The sequence below is a fragment of the Urocitellus parryii genome, chromosome 12, assembly GCF_045843805.1.
Source record: "Urocitellus parryii isolate mUroPar1 chromosome 12, mUroPar1.hap1, whole genome shotgun sequence".
Taxonomy (NCBI): domain Eukaryota; kingdom Metazoa; phylum Chordata; class Mammalia; order Rodentia; family Sciuridae; genus Urocitellus; species Urocitellus parryii.
In genome coordinates this window covers 10751174-10773840 of record NC_135542.1, presented here as the reverse complement: position 1 = coordinate 10773840, position 22667 = coordinate 10751174, and the positions used below count along the sequence as shown (strand labels likewise).

The window sequence follows — 22667 nt, the reverse complement described above, 5'->3', positions numbered from 1 at the left end:
GGGAGGAGGGTGATAATTACATTTTTGGCCATGATTTTCATGGAACCCATCCCTGAACCCTTCTGCAGACAATCTGGAAATAGGCATCTGACAAAACCCTCACATCAACATCACAGGAACACAACAGTGGAACAGAATGGACCTCATTTAATACTGGCTCCACCAAAAGCCAGCAAGAAAGACCTGGGGCAAATTTATTTTTCTGATTATCAGTGTCCTTTTCGGTGAAGTGGTATTAACAACCGTATTTTGCAGGATTACTTAAATAGTGAGAAGTATATAAAAGTATCTAGCCTGCCCAGCACATCGTAAGTTCTCAATAAGTAGCAGTTATTGCTCAAATACTACTTTTATAATTACTATTGACAGCTTTGGCTTGAAGTTCATGAAGAGAGGAAATAGAAAAGACATTTATGAGTTTGTTTTTTAATCCTTTTTTCTCAGTTAATTATTTAATATTTAACTGGTTAATTATTCATAGTCAGATAGCAGGCGTAATAAAAGTGTGCTTATTAAACAATAATTCTCTTCCCCAAGTCCCCTTGCCCCTGAAGCCCATGTGCACAGAGGGGAGAGTGCTGTCTCAGTGCCCCATATTTTTCTTAAAAGGGACAGTTATGAGCAATCAGGCGACAGCCTCTTTCTAAAAAGCTGGTTTGGGGTTCTAAAGGGTTTAGAAGCATTGTCTCCGCACCTCTGGACTGCAGTGGGACACAGTGTGTGCAGGATGGCCAGAGTGCTGGCCTATGGTGAGTGGAGGAGGCCTCTTGCAAGCTACCACACTATGCTGGCAGGGCCCAGGCAGGAAGCAGAGCAAGGTGCACAGCCCAGACAAAAAGTAAACCTGAGTCCCCAGGGCCAGGATGAAAGTCCCTGGGCTGGGGAAACTTCTTGTCCACCAGAGGAAGGTCAGGCCGATCCTGCAGAAGACAGCATCCTTCCCTTCTGAATGTTTCCCACAGAGTTCCTGTGTGCAGGTTTCTGTCTATAGAAGACCCCGTCCTCTGCAGGGAGAGTACAGTTAAGACCCTCACAGGTGCCTAAAACAGGATGGTACCCACACCTAGATGTTCTATGTTTATTCCTACACAGATATCCACAAATTTAGTGCCATTTCCATCTTAATGAAGTACTCAGCACACACAGTGGCCATTACTTTTGTAGTTGGATGGGCATTGACTTTTTTCATTCTTTGCATTTTCATAAAAAAGACTTGTTCTTACTGTAGATGTTAGCAACCTCAGAAAATGATTCTTTTCTTTCCATAGTAAATTGAGAGCTTTTATCTTTTGCTTAAAGGAAGCACTTATGGCTCCTCCTCAGTGTAATCTAATCTTCGAGAGGTGACTGATAAATCATGGGCTATTATTATGATATTACTGCAATGCAAGCACTGTGATATCATGACAGTAGATATGATAACCAAGGTGGCTTCTAAGGGCTAATGGGCAGGTAGCATATACAGGGTGGATCCGCTGGACTAAGGGATAATTAGTGTAGGTGGCACACAGTGGTACAGGAAGTTTCATCATATTGCTCAGGGTAGTGCACAATTTACAACTGATATAATTGCTTATTTCTGGAGTTTTCCATTTAATATTTTTGGATCTCAGTTTACTGTGGGTAACTGAAACAGTGGAAAGAAAACTACAGATATGGGGGTGGCTACTCCAATAACTTTACACAAAATTTCTTCTCAGTTGGAGAGGTGATTTAAGAATCACTGAATAGCAAGCATTGCTTCCATCCAGCAGGAATGCATGGGAAAGGCAGGATGAGTTTACAGGAGACAGGAAGTGTCCCCAGAGGCACTTGAGACACTGTCAACGGAGAGGCTGGAGAGCTGCTTGGCCCTGAAGACTCCTTCCCTCCTTTTCCCCACCCCGCAACCTCTTTTGTTTAACATGAAGTCAATTGTCCATAAAAAAGAGAAGTAAAAGATGAAAACATTCCCTCTGGAAGATTAAAGGTCTGCAAGAAAAGAGAAGTTAGGGGCAGAGTATACACAGGATAACAACTACTTTTATGAGAAGAAAACTGAATTTATTAGAAAAAGACTGAATTAGTAAAGCCTGATAAAAGACATCCTGTGAAAACAAAGACACAGAGGTCAAATGAGAAAACACCAAACTGACCATGTCTAAAGGAAGGTGAGCACCCAGACTCAGCACCCAAATGTGTCTGAACGGAGAGAGAGAAGAAGAAGAATTGTAGGTAATCAGGAAGCAAAGATGAGCTTGCACAAGTGTCCATGTGAAAGGTTCAAAAGGCACCAGGGCAAAGGGACCATCTACAGAATCCTGGTGGAGTCTTCTGCTCCTTGATCCTCTCTGACAGCCCGGACGACGCTCCCTGTCTTGAGAAGAGGTCGAGAACCAGGTGGAAGAGTCTGAGCAGAGCCACTGTTTCAGATCCTACTAACGCACCCGGGTGTGCATCCAAGTGAGTCCTTACTGAGCACTTAACTATGTACGGCCACTTCTCTGCGTCTTGGGACACAACACAGAACACATTAGGTGTGGCTCCCGTTCCCTGGAAGCACATGCACCACTGGAAGGCGAGCAGTCAACCACGAGCAGATCAATGTCAGCAGGGCAGGTGTGTGATCCTCCCCGCTGCTTCACTCGTCGGAGGGGTCTCAGCAGTGTTTTGGCAAGAAAGACAAGCACGACGGGGGGCTTAGTGTGTTGGCCATCCGGGGGTCTGGCTGATGGAAAAGGCATCATAATATATTGGGTCTACCACCACAGCAAGGTGGCACTTCTATACTTTATGACAATTTCTGCCAATACACCTCACCTAGGTGCTTTGCTTTGCTAAGCACTGTTTCAGTGTTGGGGATGCAGCAGGGGACTGAGGTCCCCACCCTCATGGAGGCTACATCAGGTAGAATGAGACAGAGGGCAAACATGCAAATGTCCAGGGAAACACTACAGCTCAGCAGAGTGCAATGGCATCCAACATTGCAACCATCACAACGGCGCATGGGCACGCTGCCACCTCTTCACATGCTGAGCTGCTGGGTCAGGAACTTTCAGGATCCAGAATGGAGCAGCCTCCGACTTCGGCAAAGCCACGTGGGGGCCCTGTTAACCCCTGCCCTCTATTTTCTCTCTCTGTCTGACTCAACTGTTTGGTGTCAGTTTTTTTTTTTTTTTAAGTCTATTCCTGACTCAATGAAGTCCTTAATTTCATATGGGATACCTGGTGGGCTGGGAGTACATGATTTCATTTTAATTTTTAATTTAATTGAAAAAGCATCCTCATGATATTTTTCTGCTTGCATAAATAATTTATGCTTCTATTAAAAACTTAAATATTGTATAAAAAAAAGAAGAATACCAAATTCAGGGGAGCGAAAACCCCATAAATCCTAACACCTATAGATAATGCCCACAGTCAGTGGTGTGAAGGATTGAGTACTGATCCAATGTTTACATACATATACCAGCAGGCGGATGACACACGTATATTACACGAGGTCACACTGCTTGGTGCTTGGTGCCACACCCTTTTGCACTGGCCATCTTTCCCAGCTCGAAGTGTTAAGTGAATCTTCCTTTTAAAGACCTGAAGATGCTGTAGTTCATCTAATCAAGATAGACAGGGTGGCGCTATTGACACGTTGGTTGGTCACTACTACAAATCATGTTTTTAACAAACTTTATCTCCTAAGAGCTCTGTATTTCTTCTCCGTGATTAATCCCTTGAATACAATGTCCAGATCAAATGGCATAAATATCTAAAATTTCAGCATATTGTCAAATTTCTCCCAGTCTCTCAATTTACATCTTCTGCAACAGTATAAGAGACTCTCTGTTTCTAGCCACCTTTATTAATATAATATTCTTTTTAAAAATCATTTTTTAACATTATTCATCTTATAAAACTTCGATTGTTTTAATTGCATGTCTAACTATTTAGAATATATATTAGACATATTTACCTCTCATTCATGAAATAGTTATTCATCTACTTTACCCATTTTGCTATCAGAATATAGATTTTTCATGTTGTTGTTTAAAGGGTACTTTGGGTACTTAGAAAATTAAGTACCCAAGTATGGTCTGTCTTACTGACTCGGCTGTGTTCTAAACACAGTTTCCTCATCAAGCACCATATGGAAGGAATCCCTGATGGACAAGAAAACACAGAAGGAGAAAGAACTCTTGAGAACAAAAGGCAAAGGATACAATTTTATCCCTGAAAAATGTCCAACACAGACAGGAAAGTGTGTGGCAGGCAAATTTTATTGCTTTGTGTGGCAAACTTTTCCAAATGTTGAACCCAAGAAACCTGATTTCTGAAAATATTTGTTATCAATAAACCCTCAGAGGTCTGGGGAGTAGTGTTCCAGTTGAACCATTAGATGTGTGTGAGGGTCAGAGCGTGTGATTGTCCCCTGGGGAGACACCAAAGGAGATAAAGTCGAAGCCAAAGATGAGACACTCACCCACAGGAACCAGACCAGAGCCCAGAGCCCCAGGAAGAGTCATGCGTGTACACACACACACACACACACATACACGTCCTTGGGGATCTCACGGAGGTGATGGAATGCCCTAAGACTGTACACGGTGGTGGCTACAGAATCGCATACATTTACTAATTTACTAGGTATCACTGAATGACACACCTGAAGTGAGTTAGTTTTCAGATACATAAAGTTACATTTAAAAGCTGGCACTGAATTACCTCCTGCAGACCACAAGGAGAGGGTGGCCCTGAGAAGACAAAGCCCTCTATGACTTGGGTGAGCAGCAGGTAGAGAAGTCACAGCAGGTTTGGGGGAAGGGTCGGAACCCACAGAGGGTGGCCCTGTGGCCTCGGGAGTGCAGAGCCTGCCTCGGGGAGGGCGGAGGTGATGCTGGGGTGGACAGAGTGTTCCGGCAGAGACAGAGACAGAGACAGGATGTGGAATGGGGGGTGAGCACCCAGGTGGTGGGCCCTTTTAGAAACAGCCATGAGCAGCAAGCCAGGGGGCCTCTCAGCCCCAGTGTCATGGTTAAGAACAGCTCAGGAAAGGAAGAGGGCGGGCACAGGGAGGAGCGCCAGTGAGTTCTAGAGCACCCGGCTCAACCATTTCAAATGTCACCTTGTCCACACAACATGTGCATTTTAAGACAGTGATTTTACCAGGTATTTCTAGGCTCCTGGGGACCAAGAGAGAAAAATACCATGAAAGAGTAGAAACACGCTTTGGAATGAGGACCTGCGGATCCTGGTCTGGAGAACCACAGATTCCAAGGCTAACATCCTCCAAACTTCTGAAATGGGGATGTTCCCCTGGAGGAGCCAGGTGAGCGGCCCAAGGCCTGAGAGTCATCTGGAGGCACATCTGGAACGTGGAATGCGGCTACTGTTTCCTCCCATTTGTAAAAGAGCGATAGGAACACCTAAGTGGAGTTTTGAGAGAAGTAAGGAAGATGCTGCATTGGAAAGTATTTCATAAATACTCGACTTCCTGTAGAGCAAGAGCTTCGGCAAGATTCCCTAAGTGCAAACCCCAGCTACACACAGCTCCTGCATCGTCAGTTCTCTTGCATCTCCTTTTCCACTCTGGTCTCCTCTCCCTTCCTCTACTCCTCTGAGAATGATTTTTTCACAAGGAGAACTTCCTTTCCACGCCCTCCATCCTTATTGTGTGTTAGCATCTACATATCAGAGAGAATATGTGGCCTTTGGTCCTTTGGAATTGGCTTATTTCACTTAGCATAATAGTCTCCAGTTCTATCTGTTTACCAGCAAATGCCATAATTTCATTCTTGTTTATGCCTGAGTAATATTCCATTGTGTATAGACACCACATTTTCTTTATCCATAAAGGGAGGGGGATAGGAATGGGAAAGACAGTAGAATGAATCCGACGTCACTTTCCTATGTTCATATATGATTACACGACCCGTGAGACTCCACATCACATACAACCACAAGAAGGGGATCCTAATTAGAACAAGATGTCCTCTATGTGTGTATAACATGTCAAAGTACACGCTTCTGTCATGTGCATGTAAAAAGAACAAAATTTTTAAAAAAGGGAAGGGGAGAACAGGAGGACAGAGCAGAGACCACATGCTGTGATACAGCTGGGGCACGGGGAGCAGGTGAGGGCCAACCACGGGAGCCGGGACACCCTACTCTGTCCCTGACCAGGTCTAAGAGGACCTGTGTCTTGGGAAGAAGGGGTAAACGGGCTGCAGCTGGTCCTCTGCGAGACAAGGACAGAAAGCATTCACTCTGGAAACTTGGTTGCAATCGCCCACCAAGTCCTGATGCTCTTAGGTTCCGACCGTTTACTGCTGGGCTTTGGGGGACTCTTGTCCTTCCTTCTGGGTCTCCTCAGGAGGACAGGGTGGCCATTAAAACAAAATCACTCTGGCCTGAAGTGAGGCAGCCAAGCCTGCCACTGTGACTCCACTCCAGAGTTGCACGGCCAGCCGGGGTTTGATCCCCAGATGGCCCCACAGCCTGGGGAAGTTAAGTTCTCGATCTCCAAAGAATTCTAACCCATCCACCATTCAGTGGAGTCCAACACCGGGAAATGAGGGTAGGCGGCAGCCTGGGACAGCTGATCATTCCATGCCAGGTTAACCTTGGCGACCTCCTTCCCTAACATGCCAACCGCCATCCAGACAGTCCGACTCAAAGGGACCAGTGCTCAGCTCTGGCCTCCCCTGGCTCCTCACAGGGACTTGTTGAGGCCATCCATCCATAGGGTCCTCATCCTCAGCATGGGAAGCAGGCTGGGTGCCTTGCAGGTGCCTCGCCCTGGGCGCTGCTCCTGTGGAGGCTTTCACCCCACCACGCACATGCTACCCTTCCAGCACATCTGGTTCAAGAAGAACTGAACGGTTCCGGGGACATGGGCTCACTACTGCCCCTTCCTTAGCCTTCCTTTCTGTCAATGTCTACAGCATTGATATTAAGAGCATGGAGCCCTCAGGCCACCGAGTGAGACCATGGTGAAGCCTTCTGAGGACAGACAGACCCTCTTTTTTTATTTGCTGCTGCATCCCCAGTGTCTAGGTTAGTAAGCTCCTTACAGCTGGGCATGGTGCTACATGCCTGTTATCCCAGCATCTCCGGAGGCTGAGGCAGGAGGATCGTGAGTTGAAAGCCAGCCTCAGCAAAAGGGAGGCACTCAGCAACTCAGTGAGACCCTGTCTCTAAATAAAAATCCAAAATAGGGCTAGGGATGTGGCTTGGTGGTCAAGTGCCCCTGAGTTCAATCCCTGGTACCAAAAAAAAAAAAAAAAAAAAAAATCAAGGAACAAATGAAGACCTTCCACACACATGAGGTAGAGTCAGATCGTGAGGCTGATTCTTAAACGACCTGCCATAACAGACAATTTTGTAATGTTTTGTCACTTAGGCAGGAGAGTCTTTTGCTCCAGCCATAGGTGGTCAGCTCAGAATGTTTCTGGAATTCTTCTCTGGGAACGGTGCTATGTCATGGTCCTCTGAATTCTCAGGAATGGGTGGTAGGGTGGGGAATCTCAGTGGTAAGCATAGATCTGAATCCAGAGACAGTCCAAAGTCACCCAGAGCCAAGCCTCGATTGAAGTAGCCGAGGAAGCGGGAAAGAGCTATTTTGGATCAAAGCCCAAGTTCAAGTGCAGGGTCCTCATGGCTCACCTTCTGTGCTTTCAGGACTAAAGTGGCTGCAGGAATGCTTGAGAGATGATGACATCATTAGACTGAGAATTTAGCTTTTCAAGACGACTCTCTCCAATTGCCTGCAAGTAATTCCTTAAATGCATGACAAATACCCCAAACATGTTCTTTCCAAAAATGAATCCAGCAGCTAACACATAGAATGCACTAAATCAATACCCACGGACCTAATTGTATTTATGGCGGTGACAGAATGCTAGTTTGGTTCCATGCAAATATAAATTTCAATACAAATTCGATGCTTCAAAAATAGCTCCGATAACACGATGCAACAGTAAGAGACGTGAGAACATGAACAGCTCCCTCTTAGGACAGAGGAGAGCGTGGGGGACGTTGAGAACACATCCCCAGAGGGTTTTCTAGCTGGGAGGAGAAGGAATTCACTAGATGTGGCTGGAGTTCCTTGTGATTGTGTTTCTTTGATTCTGAACAAAGAACCAGCAGTAGAGTCAGGATTATTTTGAGCAAATTTCAAGAAATTAAAACAAAGGTTTTAAAAAAAAATTATTAGACTAGGGGTCAGCCTGTTTACCCAGCACAGACAGATGGTTGTGTTTCTGTCGTTAGAGGAGTAACGCAGAAAGGCTTCCAAAGTTCCATGTGAGGCACATTTGCCAAGAAAATGCTTCAGGTTGGCAGAAGGTAGGAACCCTGTATTGGGTAAATATTTAGCAACATGGAAGGATTTTCAACACTAATATCTTATTTGTAGTGGGATATGCTTTAGGGTCTGAAATCTCTTTTCCCATTCTGTTTTACAAGTGATGATAAAAAAAAAAAATCAAAACATAATCACCTGTCGAGGATGAATCCTGCACCTGTGCAACAATATTTCCAACGAGCCAACTCCCTAATTACAATGGAGAGGCGCTGGTGTGAGGAAGCGGGGGCTCTCTACCATTCCGGCACCGGGCTCCCGGCGCGGTGACAAAGGGCTGTTGGTACAACCACCAAATCTGCGACAATAATCTTTTATTATTCCTGTCTGCACCAACCAACAGCTCCATCTGGAGCTCAGTGATAGGCTCCAACCAAAATCGAAGGGGCTTCAGCTCAGGGCATCTGGGTAGCCCTGTGGAAGGCAGAAGTCACACCCCATCAGCACCGGGTTGGTCACCGAGAGGGGCTGCAGGACAGCTGGCTTTGCACAGGGCGCTGAGCTCAATGGGCACAGACATATCAACACTGAACTCTTCTCTCAATGAGCCCACCATGCGGGTGAGGAGACAGGGATCTACAAATGCAGGTAAGCAGAAGCAAAACTGTCCCTTGGTCACCTGGGGCACAGAGGCAGCAGTGTTGGGCAGGATACTCAGAATTGATTCTGATGGCAGAGGTCACTGAGACCAGCAGTAATTCAGGAATAGCTGAGAGAAGAAAGGTGTTAGCATTGGTTGAGTGCCGCAGTCTGGCTGGGCACAATTCAGGAGCCACTTGTCAAAAAATGAACTTCATTTTTAGAACACACACACCGCACCACACAGCTCTTCAGGAAAAACCTCAGAGCCCAACTGCCACCAGTGGCTTCCCACAAGCCTCTCCACCTCCCCGACTCCTCCTGCTCTTGAGGCCGATTGGCTGGGTCGTGTGGGCGGAGCCAAAAAAGGTCCCCCAATGAGCAGCTCCGGGTGGCGGGGAAACAGCCCAAAGAGCATCACCGCAGAGGAGCCAATCAGCTGGCAGCTGGAAGTTTGCTGGACTCTCAACAGTTGAGGGTCTGTGCTAAGTTCCCACGTGGGTCCTGAAGTCCCTGGGTCTCATCTCCTTCCCAGGAACATCCTGGGAGAGTCACTAGATGCTGCCAGGACTTTCTACCTGGAGGAAGCTTCCCATTCTTCCCAAAGTATCTTGTCCCACCTGCTCCAGGCCCACCATCCGTGTCTTCTCTCTGCAGGTTTTAAAGGAGCTGATACTAGACGGTGTGGCTTTGAAGAGTGGCTGCTCAGAGGCCTGAGCCCCACCCCATAGGCATCTGCAGGCCCCAAGGCTGGTCACCAGGAGAGGTCCTCGGGCTTTTTCTCTAGGAGGAAAGATAGTGCCCAGAGACCTGGATCCTTTCACTGCCTTGGCTGGAGTAAGCATTCCATTTACCTGGCCTCGAATGCTTCTCTACCCCCAGCTAAAGTACAAGGCTCATTTATAACTCGCTTCAGACCCTGTATGTAGGGATGGATAGCTGGCCATACACCTTTGACACCTGGCAGGCCTTTCACTTGGTTCCCTTTCCTTCTGCATCTATGAAAGTGCTGCAAAGACCAGGTCTTGGCCATGACCTCCCTGCAGGCCCTGTCCAGATGCACGGAGAAGTCAGCCACCCTGCACCAGCTGAGGTGGCCTATGCAGAGCAGATGTTCCTATAGTCTGTGTCCTGCCTGGCCTGGCCCTGGGAGCTTGCACAGCATCACTGGAGCAGGCCCTGGGGGTTACTTAAGAAAAAACAAAAAATCTAGGAAAATTAGCTCCAATAGGCAGCATATGCAACCACCTGGCCCAGCTCCTGCAGGTCGGATTGTGTTCTACACACAGGATTCAGCTGGTTTGTTCCAGGCCTGAGCACCAGAAGGCAGAGTAAGCCTCTGAAGTACTCAAAACGATGACTGCTCCTGCAGCATTTGTGCAGCCTGCCTGGAGCTCCCTTCGCCTGGAGAACACGCCCCCTTCCTCTTCCTCAGGCCTCTGCTCCTCTGTCCCCTCCCACAGACCTGTGACAGTCTGCATGCAGTACCTTACCCAGTACCTGGCACTGAATGAGGCTCAAGGAATATATTTGTTCAAAGAATAAAGGAACGCACAACTGATCAAGGAGAGGAAGCAGAGGGTGAGCAGCCACGTGCTCCAAACCACCAGCAGGGACGATGACCCGCAGCCTGGCCTTCCTCTGCTCCCACCTGCATTCTCTCTTCTGCACCAGTGTCAGTGTTTTCTGTCTGACCGTCTGTACCTAGGTATCTGTCCATGACTTGTTACCCGCTGACAGTGCTTTGACGGGTCTCGGTGGGTACCCTACAGACATGTGCACACACACACACACACACACAGAAGGAGGGGCCTGCGGGGAGTCCTGGGCTGTATGTTTTCTCTCATATGTGGAAGCTAGAAGGGGGAAAAAGAAAAAAAAAGGGAGGATCTCATGAAAATAAAAGGAAGACCAGTGGGATACAGGAAGGGGCCCAGGGGGAGGTGGGAGGGGAGGGCAAGGGGAGCTGCTAGGGAAAAATATTGACCAAATTATGTTCAGTGCATGTGCAAACATGTCACCGTGAATCCCACTGTTATGTATAGTTATTAGGCACCAATTAAAATTTAAAATAAAATAAAGAAGGAGAGCTCAGAAAAGCCACCTCCACGGAAGCCTCTCCTCCTCAGACCTTCTGGAACACGGACATCTTCCTCATGCCCAGCTTCCCCAAGCTTGTCGTTTTAGCCTTTGCCGGCCAGGAAAGGACGGAAGAGTCACATTGAATACACTGGCACTCTGAAATGAACATGCCACCCTTAATAACCAGAGGAGAATGGGGCTTAATGAAGCCTGGCCGCTCCGTCTGGATCGTCCTGAATCTGGTTAGGAGAAGAGGAGGCCCTGAGGAAGATTCTTGCTGGACCCTGCTTGACGCAGAGGTGGGTGAGTGATGGTCCCCACCGGGGCCAGCTCCAGATGCCCGCTAGGGATGACACGAGGAAGCTCCAGCGGTTTGCATTTATAATGGCTAGAGGAAAACAGGTTGATTTCTGCCTCCCAGACCTAGGGATTTAGACAGGCAGTGATGATGTTCGAATCCTAAATTCACCACACCCGTAGTTAGGGTAACGGGCACTTGCACAGACGTTCACTTAGGTCCCACGTGGAAGCTCTACTTGTCACGTCTAATGATCTCCCTTCACAATCAGAAGGCGAGGGGCAGGGATGTGGAGACTTGGGCTTTGTGAGTGTCCCTGGGCACCTGTGTAGGGGTTCAGGGAGGCCCGTCCTCCAGAACATGGCCGCGTTCCAGTAAAGGGAACGTCTCAGGTGCATCTTCCTGGCATCTCAGAACCTGGAATCTCGATGGTTATATTTTTACCAGATATTACCAACTAACGTCTAAAAAAAAACTGAGATGAAACTCATACAATATAAAAATCACCATTGAAAACATTTAAAAACACAAAATTCAATGCTTTTTGGCTTATTCACAAGGTCATGTGACCATCACCACCACCCAATTCCAGAATGTTTTCATCACCCTGAAAGCAAACCCTGTGCTTCCCACTCCGACCTTTGCCCATCTCCTAAAAATCACTAGCTACATCCCGCCTCTGTGGACCCGCCCATCCGGGACATTTCACACTTGTGGAATCATCTGAGACGTGACCTTGGTGCCTGGCTTCTTTTGCACGGCAAATGCTTTTGAAGTTCACCCACGTTGTAGCAGGTATCAGTGGATCCACTGATACCACTTATGCTGGAACAGGATTTCCTGTGTGACTACCTCAATTTGCTTATCCATGCATCAGTGGAGAGACACTTGGGTTGCTTTAGCTCTTTGGATATTATGGACAATGCTGCTATGAACATCATGCACGCATTTCTGGTCGAGCCTGTGTCTTGATCCTCTTGGATACACACCTTGGAATTACTGAAGCATATGATGGCTCTGCTTTAATTATTAAGGGACCATCAACTGTTTTCCTTAATCCTTGCACCATTTTACACTATCACCAGCAATGGATGGGGTTCCCATCAGCCCACATCACTGCCAACACTTGTTTTCTTTATTCTAGCCATCTTAGCGGGTGGGCTATTTCATGTAGGTTCTTTGGTTTTGAGACAGAATCTTATTATGCTGCCCAGGCTGGGACTCACAATCTTCCTGCCTCAGCCTACCCAGAGGCTGAGATCACAGGGGCACACCACCACACCTGGCTAGCTCATTGTGGCTTTTATCTACATTTCCCTAATGACAAATGACATTGAACGTCTTTTAATGTAGTTATTGGCTGCCTGTACATCTTCTTTGGAGAAGTGTCTTTTCAAATCCTTTGCCCAATATTTTAATTGAGTTCTCTTTTTTATTGTTGAGTGGTAAGAGTTCTTTATATATGCTGGAAAAGAGACTCTTATCAGATTTATGACTTGCAAGTATTTTCTCCAATATTATGGTTTTAGTTTCCCTTGTTGATACTGTCCTTTGAAACACAAAAGTTTGAAATTTTGATGAAGTCCAAATTAATCTACTTTTCCTTTTGTCACTTGTGCTTTTTGGTATTATATTTAAGAAACCAGTGCCCAATCCAAGGTCATGAATACTTACACCTAAATATCATTCTAAGAGTTTATATTTTCAGATCTAAAATTTAGGTTTTGATCCATTTTGGTTTAATTTTTAATCTATTGCAAAGTACAGGTTTGATTTTTTTTTCTTTTGCATGTGGTCACCCAGTTGTCCCAGCACCATTTGTTGAAAAGATTATTATTTCCCCCATTGAATGGAGTTGATATCTTTACAAAAAAAATCAACTGACCGTGGAATGATGGGGATTTATTTATAGATTCTCATTCTGTTACATGGATCTCTACAACAGCCTTATGCCAGTACCACAATGCCTAGATTGTTGCTACTTTGTGAAAGTTTTAAATCCAGATGTGTGAGTCAATCTTGTTCTTCTGAAGGTTGTTTTGGCTTTGGTGGTTTCTTGCATTTCCATCTGTATTTTAAGATTGGCTTGTCCATTGATGCACAAAAGGCCACTGGCATTTTGATAGGAATTGCACTGAATGTGTAGATCAATTTGGGGAGTCCTGTCATCTTACCAATCTTAAGTCTTTCAATCATACTTTGTAGTTTCTAGTGTAAAAATAATGTATTTCCTTTGAGAACTTTATTCTTAAGCATTTGATTCTTTCGATACTACCACAGATAGAATTTTTCCTTAAATTTCATTTTTGGATTATTGATTACAAGTATATAGAAATGAAACTGGATTTTTGTATATGGATTGTGTATCCAGCTACTTTGCTGGATTTGTCTCCAGGCAATAATAGTGTGTGTGTGTGTGTGTGTGTGTGTGTGGTGGCAGAGGTGGGGTGGGGGGTGTGGGGGGAAGGAAGGTCTTCAGGATATTTTTATATAGATGATGATGTCACTTTGGAGATAATTTTATGTTTTTCTTTTCCTTTTTGAATGGCGTTTGTTTTCTTTTTCTTGCCTCGTTGCGCTGGCTAGCATTCCCAGGGCAACGCTGACTAGAAGTGGTGTGAGCACACATCCTTGTTTAGCTCCTGACCCAAGAGGGAAAGTGTTCACTCTTGTAACATGACGTATGGTGTTAGCTCTGGGTCTTCCAGAGACGCCCTTTACAGATGGAGGAAGCCTGCCCCCTCTTCCTAGTTTGTTAAATGTTTTTATCATGAAAGGGTGTTGAACTTTGTCAAAAGTTTTTTCCTGCATCTATTGCCATGCTTCTTTATTTTCTAATGATAGTGTAATATAGTAATTTCAAGATAGGAAAATCAACTTTGAATTCTTGGTAAGAAATTTTAAATTTAAAAAATTTCACTAATTGTCATTGTCTTTCTTCATGGTACACATTTATGGGGTTCAGTGTGATACCTCAATACATGCACACAGTGTGTACTGCTCAGATTGGGGTGCCGAGTCCTGGAGGGAACCAGGGTCAGAGTCCCCTCATTTGATCATCACACACTATATGTGTGTGTGTGTCTATGTGTGAATTATCATAGTGCATCTCATGAATATGTGCAATTATTACTGCTTCATCCAAAATTTAAAAAACGGGTAAGGTGATGAAAATGCTCAGTAATTTTAAAAACAACAGGAAGATGATCGATATGTTAATAATATCACATACCAGTGCGGTGGTTCACATTTTTAAAGGAATTTTCGCAAATTAAAAAAAATAATCTGGGACAGTGACTCCACAGCCCATTCATATTGTTACCATCCTCCAGGAAACTGAAGCTCACAAACTTTCCCCAAGACACTGAGCTGAGGCTCCTCGATGTCCTGGTGGCTCAGGCTCCATCTTGAAGGAATCTTCTAGCGCTGTTTCCCTTGGTCGTGGGAATCCCTCTCCACCTGCCAGTCAGACGGCTTACCCTCAGGTCCCCTGGAGCGCTGCTCCACCTCTACTTCCTGTGCGTGATCCTTCTCTGGCCTTGAAATACCTGAAACCGCTTCTCTTTGGGGTAATCTCCTCCTGGCCCCATGTATCCTGCTAGCCTACAACTTTCCTTTAATTCCAAACTTGGGTGTAGAACTGCTGGTGACCTAGTTACCTCCTAGAGAGCGCCCCGGGTGTCGCGGATCTGACATGAGCTCTTGACTCTGCTGTCAACCTGCTGGCCCTCCATCTTCCCCACCCTGGATCATGGCACCCTGGACCTTCTGGGTGTTCAGATCAAAACCTCAGACTTGACTTTGAACACAGAATCTTCCAGGGAATCTGTCAGTGCAACCCAGTGACAGCAAGACCACTTACTCCCTCAGTTGTTAGGTCTCTGCTCAATTGTCACATCGGTAGAGAGAGCTGCCCTGGCTGCCTGTTCTTCAATAGGACTTGCCCGTCGTGCTGTATACCCCAATCCTGCCATACTTTTCTTCTTAGCACTCATCACTGCCTCACACTTACTCTATTTGTTGCTTCTCTGCCTCCATTAATATGTAAGTTTCACGAGAACAGGGAACTATCTCTGTGTCTTAAGGCAGGACTCGGCAAACAGTGGCCTCCTGGATGAACAGGCCTGCCACCTGCTACCTTTTCTTTCCAAAGAAAGTTTTATTGGAACGCGGCTGCACCCATTCACACAGTACTGCCATCTATGGTGGCTTCTGTGCGACAGAGGCATAACTAAGTTCTCCTGACAGAGACAGGCCTCCCATAGAACAAGCCTGCTTCCAACTTGGCTTCAGATCGGGGCCTAGAAGATAGTGAGGGTCTATGGAAGGGGACTGAGTGCACTTGTTCAACGAATGAATGAATAAAACAGAAGAAGAGACAACATTTGCATTATTTTAATTTTTTACATACTGGGGATTGAACCCAGGGATGCCTAACCATCGAGCCACATCCCCAGTCCTTGTTTATTTATTTATTTTGAGACAGGGTCTCACTAAGTTGCTCAGGGCCTTGATAAGTTGCTGAGGCTGGCCTCCAACTTGTGATCCTCCTGCCTCAGCCTCCTTAGTTGCTGGGATTACCAGCCTGTGGTCTTGCATTGTTTTTAGATTAACCAAGCGCAGCAAATCATGAATAGAAAGTCTGTTCTGAACTTAATATAAATCCAAATATAGAGGAAAGGATATCTTATCGTTTTGTTTTCTGGAAGTTGGAAAGTTATTGCACTTCCTTTGACATGATACGAGAGAAAGGCTGAGATGCACATTACTGGCCAGTGTGACACTTAGGCTCATGTAGGACTTTACGACCTGGGGATTTCAGTCCCCGTAAACAAATATGCACATACCCAAATCTACTGCTGCAGAAACCTGAAAGTTTTCATTCTTAAATTATTTATGCCAGTGTTTCAATTTCCATCTCCCCTTGGGCAGGCAGACAGTCTTTCCCTGGGCTAGGGCCTCACCCTGGAGCAGCACAGGGGAAGGTTTATATCAATTTCACCAAAATCCCTGTCCTGCAGACATCTAGGGGAAGGCTAGTGGACACTGTGAAGAAGAAAGATATGATGTTGTAAAGGCACCAATTCAGACAGAGAGAGGGGGCGGGGAGGGAGGGAGGGGGGAGAGAGATCCTGAAACTTCTTCACCCTCAAGAGCTCTGGCTGGAATGCATCTGCTCAGCTCCTTCCCTACTTTCCTCTCAGGGTGACAGCCAAGGCTCAGACCTCCCCTGGTGTCTGACAGTTTCAATGGTAATTAGGCTCCCAGAGAAATACCTCCGCCCCAGGACATGCACACACAGCATTCACGAGGAATTCAGAGATGAGATAGTCTGTAGGTACGATCGATCGGTGATCCAGACCCCTTAACAAGTCTCAAGATGCTTTCTACTACAAGCTTGCAGGTATCCAGAAGAGAGAGAGAGAGAGGAAAAAAAAGTCACAAATGCTTCTTTTGGCTTCTATGGAGGATCTGTTTTCCTAAGTTTGGCTATTTTCCAGACAAATCATTTCAACATTCAAAAAGTCCTTAGAATACAACCAGAGATAAGAAAAATTGTGCTCTATATGTGTATTATGAATTGTAATGCATTCTGCTGTTATGTATAAAACAAATGAGAATTAAAAAGTTAGAAAGAAAAAGTCCTTAGGGAAGGTTTCAAAATCCATTACAACTCACCCCTCCCCACCAGCAACTCAGCAGCCTCCTCCCAACCCTGAGCTACGACCCTCCACCTTTCTCCCTAACCTTGGAGATTCTGATCAGTGGTGGGGCACCACCCCATTCTTGAAGCCTGCCCATTCCAGGGGCCTTGAGCATGGCCAGTGTCCAGGGATGGCAGGCAGACGATGCTCAACGGCGAGTACAAAGGTACATGCTACAGTTTGGGTGGGGATGAACTCACCCTCTCTCAGGACCTGTCACTGACATGAGAACAAAGAGTCACCAACCCAAGAGGGCTCCTGTCAGCCTCTCACTGGCCCAAGACCCAGGCACGCTCAGCCCCTGGTAAAATGCATGTTCTTTTCTCAACCAAACAACGTCATTGTTCAAATCATCTGTGATCAGTCCTTCAGCCTGACTGTCTTTCTAGAATTCAGATATGATCTGTGGCTCTTCTTTGCACAAATTTCCAGAAAAGGAAAGGACTAGTCACGAGGTGACTCTGAACATGTGGGTCTGGATACTTGACTAAGGTCTTCTCCTTCGGCTCTGTAGTTCATGTCAGGGCCCCACAAAAAGGCAAAGTGATTCAAGAGGGTCTCCTATGTCTGCCTGGGGTAGGAGATCAACACTTCCTTTTGAGGACCTACTAAATGCTTAGCAGACACTGTGCCTTGTAGCAGCCATTGCAAGGGGCCCTTAGGGAACCTGGACACTGCACCCGTCAATCACAGCCAACCCAAACAACCCAGAATGGCCAGGACTTTATTTTCTTGGATGTTTTCTCACCTAGAAATGTGATTCTGGTGAGCTGCGGGATCTGCCGTCTCCAGCACCCTCGCTGATGGTCTGGGGGATCCTTGAGGTCTTGGGGTGAGTGTGAGCACATGTCAGTGTAGTGATATCCTGTCGTGGAACCTTGGCAGGCTCCAAATCTGATAAAGCACAGGAGGGCCCACGAAGGGCCTGTGGAGGTCACAGTACAGGAGGGAGGTGACAGACATAAACCGTGGAAGTACCTCCCTACACTGGCCAGAAACAGATTGGAGCAAAGGGTGACCAGGAGGTGAATGGGCTGGCAGGACAAACCGCAAGAGCCAGGAAGCTCGATCCGTGTACGCTGGACATGGATAGGGATGATGTTAGACTAACACGAGTTTCTATTTCTCAACTTTAAAATCTCAGGCTATTGGCATGAGGGGAACCAAGCCCTATAAAGTGTTAGAACACAAGCGCCATTTTCTTACTGAATAAAGTGGACTTTATTCTCTTAGCTAGTTTTTATTGGGGCATCTAAAGTAAGAATATAGCAAATTTAATGGTCCTGCCCCAAAATTCAGTCCAAACCCTTTAATTTTTTTTTACAGACTATTTCTGTCTTGAGTACATTTTAAGTTATCAGAGTCTAAACATCAGTAGTGACCTGATAAGGAGGTCACAGTAGCATCTTTATCTCTTTGCAAATATGTCCTTGTCACCTTGAGTATTCCCAGCCTCACTCCTTAGCTCCGGCTCTGCAGCCACCTCTTGGGGGTTGGGGGGATCTTAACGACAGTTTCTCAAACTGTGTCTTGTTGAGCGTATATGCACAGCCGGGGCATAGGACCCTCTGATGTTTTATCCTCTTCAGCTGATTTTCGTCCTTGCTAGAGTCCTGGCAGCCATCGGGGGATACAGAAGTGGGAAACGCAGGGAAGAGAGAGGCAGAGGGACTGGCTGGATCTGTCTGTTCCTAATCAAACCCTGGCTAAGTCACCCCCTATAACAGGAAGTGCATGCAATAGAGAGTAGAGATTTACAGCAAAGGACTCGACAAGGAATGGGGTTTTATGGCACTACTTTGGTGCCACACTTGCATTAAGGAGTCATTTCTAAATTTAAAATTATAGCACAGAGGTGGATTCAGCCTGTCTTCATAAGGACAGAGCTGGCTCAAACATCATACCCAAATCTCTAAAAATTACCTGTAAAGGTTACAACGACTACAGATGGCAGGAAGGTTAGCTTAAAAGAATAAAACTTTACTCTCTCGCCTTCTCTCTTTCCTCCTTTTACAATGGAATCTCATCAGAAGTTCCACAGAGCCGTGAAAGGGGGACCATTTTATCGGTCTTCCTTTCCAGCCGGTATTTACAAGTTACAGAAAATAGCACAGATGAAAGGTCTCTCAGCCGTCTGTTCTTCTGCTGAACATGTGGAAGGCTTCAGAACTCTTCAGCACCCTTCTGTTTCCATCCATGCCAGGAATTCTGGGAGTTTGAGTCGGTTTACACTTTCAAGAAGTTAGGATCTGAGCTCACCCAGAGCCAGACACCCCATTTACGTATTCCCTGCACGGCATGCCCAAGAGCTCACTGGACGACTACTCTCAACTTCTGCATGAGTTTTGCCCGAGGTTGGGTGAATTCTGCACAAGAATGTCAGGGAGATGACATCTGTGTTCTTGGTCCAATCAGCTGGGCCTGAATGCCAGCTCTGCCACTTTTGTTCTGTGCCCTGGGGAAAGTTATTTCATCTCAGTTTCCCCATCTGTAAATGGGATCTGATAATAGTATCTGACCCACAGGGCTGATGTGAGGTTTGCACAAGATATCAGACCCAAAGCCACTCCCAGCACTAGGCCACTGACCAGTATTTTCCCCTCCTTCATAGTTTCCATTACCCATGTTCAGCCCTGGTCTAAAAATATTATTCAGGAAACTCTAGAATTAATTGAAAAATATGATTTCCATCACTTTTATGACAGCACATTGTTGTAATTGTTCTATTTAGTTATTGGTTATTGTTGCTTGTCTCTTACTGGCCTAATTAGTAAATCAAACTTCATCACTGGTATGTATACATAGGCAAAAATCTGAACAGACAGGGTTTAGTAATGTGCACGGCTTCAGGTATCTGAGGAACATCTTAGAACACAGCGCCTATGGATAACGGAGGACTGCTGTATTTCCTTAAATGTTGCTTGGGGCTATTACAACGATTAAAGATTCACATAATCAAAAGTGAGGGACAGAATATTGATGTTCAGATAACAAAAGGTGATTAAAAAGCAAATGTAACTGAGCCCGTGGTACGGAATCAGGCAGGTCAGTATCTGTGACAAGTGTGTCTTCCCAGAAGCCAGAGAGGTGTGGGGCCAGTAAACACAACACACACTGAAAAGCATCTGTAGCTTTCACGCCACAGTGCTATAAAGTCAGATAGTAAAAAAATAAACTATAACTTCAAGAATCCTTTTATGCCAACTTGATATAAAACATTTAGAGGATTCGGGCTTGTTTTACGGACAGATTCCACATGCCAGGGAGCTTTGTCAAACCTGAGTGGCTGTGGCTGGGTTCCCGCCACGCCATCTGTTCCTGACACTTGGTCTCATTAGGACGACTCTTTTTATTGATACGCACAGTCATGCCTCTCCTACCATCACAGCTAAGCATTATTTATTGGATCTCTATATACAACAATATTAACACAGTCAAGCACTAAGATGGGTACTTGAGGGCATCATTAAAATCAGCCAGTGTTCAGCAAGAGATTTAATGATGGATTTAATAGTATTAAATGGGGAAAAATGCCCTTGGCCTTTACATTCTCATTTAAAAACATATAAAAGAGCATTAATTCAGGCAGTTAGACTTCTCTCAAAGATTCTGCTCTAAATCACAGCTGGCCATGGGAGGCCACGGCTGCGCGTGGGCTCCTACCCCTCTCGCTCTGACCGGAGCCAGAAGGGCCTCGGTGGGTCATCATTAGCAAACTGCTCAAAAACTCAACCCTTTAAATCAGAGACCAACGAGCGCCAGGCTGAAGCCACGAGGATACAGAACAAGCAAAAGTGATGAAAAGCGGTGAGCAAGGTGTTCCCTGGAGGTGGTCTCACCTGGAGAGCTGTGCCCACGACACCTCAGCACGCCACACCTGTAGCTGCAGAGCACCGTACTCTGCCTTCAGAGGAGGCCTTCTGGTTGGGCTGTCTGGTTCACGTGGCTTCAAGGCAACCTGCTTCCCCCACCCGCTTCCCGCTTGTGCCCTACCTCTTGAGCGTGAATTTCTGTTTCAGAAACACATAACTTAGCCACCTAATTATGAACTCCCTACGATGTCTGTTCTGGAGAGTTTCTAGGTGGAGAGGGAAGGCTAAACCTTTCTAATTAGAAAACAGAAGGCTGGCTTTCAAATGTGGATGGACAGTCTGGGCAGAGCAGACAAAGAACCACCCTAAAGTTCAGGGTCAGGTGGGGCCTTGGAGCCTGCTCAGTTATGCACCGGCTCTGATCAGACGCTGGGGGTCCTCTGACTCTTCTGTCTATAAGACACCTCCTATACGTGTTAGGACACTTCCCATCATTAGAAAACACAGACCAGAGAAGTGAAATGCTTCATACAACGCTTGGCATTTGCAATTTTTTCCCCCTGAGATGGAGCGGGGGGTGGGCATCTCGATAAGTTGCTGAGGCTGGCCTCGAACTCACAGTCCTCCTGCCTCAACCTCCTGAGGAGCTGGGATGACAGGTGTGTATCCCCCTGTCCGATTGGCATTCATAATTTCATTAAGAAGTCATTGAGGATTCAGGCGACTGGTCCTGTTCTCCTCTCAAGGAATCCTAGAAATCATGAAAATGTGACCAGAATAGCAATATGAATGCCTTCCCTCAGCTTTTCTACCAGGCCACTCCAGATGACTCCTCCTCTCTCCTGCATTAGGAGACGTTTCACTTTGGAAATGTTGACAGCACCACCTGGATCCCATCAGGGGAAGCTGGTGACCATACTGCTCAGGGACTCCGCGGCTGCATCCAGGGGCCATCGCACGGCCCCACTGAGTCCTTCCCACGCTTGCTGAGGTCTTATCAGGAAAAATTTAGATCCAAGGCAGAAGCACAAGCTCTGCGAATTCAAAGATAGCCACCAAATGATCTTCTTTGCATTTTAAAGCAAATTACAGAATCGCTCAACTAATTCCAACAGTGAGAGCAACGTAGACCCAGTCGCCAATCACACACACACACAGACTCCGGCGATGATGCCAGAATTAGAGTGTGGATGGAGCTCGGGCAGAAACGAGTGCAAAGTGATTGACGGCTCATCAGGAAACACACATGCTCCCATATGAAGCTCTTGCCTCCGAGAAATTCTTCCATCGAAATGACTACTCAAGCATTTACCATCCTGCCTCAAAAATATTGCCAGGGAATGTTTCTTGGCAAAAATTTATGTGTCCAGCAGAGATAAGGAATGTGACAGCAACATCAGACCTCTTGAAGTTCCTGGAAAGCTTATACAGGAAAGGCCGAGTCACAGGTACTGCCACACACATGACCAAGAACCAGGCTGACCTGGTCATGTCAGCATCTAATGGTAGCATCCAGGACTAGACGACCAAAAATGAGTTCATAACACCACCCTAGTCTTTGCAACCTCCATATACAATGTGCCCAGGGATTTGGACCTTTTGAATGAGATGCTCTCAATAGAGCTTCTGTGAATGAAGGAGGGATCTGATTTGTGTTACCCTGAGAACTATTTATGCATCTGAAGGTAAAAATGTTTCCCCTGCGGAGCACTATTTGCTTTTATAATTTTATTAACAATATCCACAAAAAGACGGCTAAGTTCTATGGTGGTTTTTAACCAGGGACATGAGTGAGACATTTTTAGTTTGCATCATGGAGGAGCTGTTATTGGCATCTAGTGGATACGGCCAAGGGTGTT

General features: G+C 46.0%; 1 protein-coding gene across 1 annotated transcript in view; it reads right to left on the bottom strand.

The window, feature by feature from the left end:
- Positions 1-22667, bottom strand: part of Aff3 (ALF transcription elongation factor 3) — a 407982-nt gene that overhangs the window by 187153 nt on the left and 198162 nt on the right. The window lies entirely within an intron of this gene.